This window comes from Meleagris gallopavo, unplaced genomic scaffold (assembly GCF_000146605.3).
Source record: "Meleagris gallopavo isolate NT-WF06-2002-E0010 breed Aviagen turkey brand Nicholas breeding stock unplaced genomic scaffold, Turkey_5.1 ChrUn_random_7180001950720, whole genome shotgun sequence".
Taxonomy (NCBI): Eukaryota; Metazoa; Chordata; class Aves; order Galliformes; family Phasianidae; genus Meleagris; species Meleagris gallopavo.
Genome location: NW_011212034.1, coordinates 1 through 886, shown reverse-complemented (window position 1 = coordinate 886; position 886 = coordinate 1). Strand labels below are relative to the sequence as shown.

The window sequence follows — 886 nt, the reverse complement described above, 5'->3', positions numbered from 1 at the left end:
GGTTTGATTGAACCGTTTTTGTTTGTTTTTCACCCAAGTTTGCAGCAGCTCCAGGCAGAAAAAGAGGCGCTGAGCAACACGCAGAGGTAGAAGTGAGCTGGGGGAGGGTCAGGGGTCCCAGAAAACCTTGGGACCCCGTCATCTCTCCCTCCTCCCTCAACCTGGACCACCCCCAGGGCAGAGGCAGAGCAGGAAATTCAGGAGCTGCAGGAGCAGAAGAGGCGGCTGCAAGAAGAGCTGGAGGCTGCGGCACAGGTTGGGGGTCCTGGGGAGGGGTTGGGAGGCTCCATAAGGGCTCTGGGTGGCCTCGCAGTCCCTATAGGATTTTTTTTGGGGTGGGGGCAGGTGGAGAAGGGGCTGCGGGAGCAGAGTGAGGAGCTCAGCCGGGAGCTGCAGGAGGTGCAGAGTCGACACGATGCCCTTCAGGCTCAGCTCCAGGTGGGGCCAAGGGGGTTTTGGGGAGGTTCGAGGGGGTCCTGAGTGCTCCATGTCCCATCCTTGGGATCCCTGGGGGGTTGGATCTGGGGTTTCCTGTGGTGAATTTGGGGTCTCCACCCTCTGCTGCCCCATAGGAGCGCTCCCAGGAGCAGGAGGAGCTGCGGCAGCGCTTGGAAGCAGCTGAGAGCACACAGGGGGACACAGAGCAGCGCCTGCGGCAGGCACAGGTCAGATCTCCCACCCCAAAACCTCATCTTTTCCACCCCAAATTCTTTCTCTGTGCCCCGACTTCTTCATCCCCCGCTCCGAATTCTCATTTCCAACCCCTGTGTTTTCGAGTTCTTTTTTCATGCCCTTAAACTTCGCTCCCCCTGCCCCAAAATCCTCGCCCCGAAACCACCACGCGTCCCAGCTATACCCCCAAATCCTCACTGCCCGCCCCCAAATC

General features: G+C 59.8%; 1 long non-coding RNA gene across 1 annotated transcript; it reads left to right on the top strand.

Annotated features, from left to right (window-relative positions):
- Positions 1-27: 27 nt before the first annotated feature.
- Positions 28-685, top strand: LOC104916896. The gene is made up of 4 exons (XR_796702.2): positions 28-86; positions 177-255; positions 346-438; positions 573-685. It is a non-coding gene; the product is annotated as an uncharacterized LOC104916896 (long non-coding RNA).
- Positions 686-886: the final 201 nt, after the last annotated feature.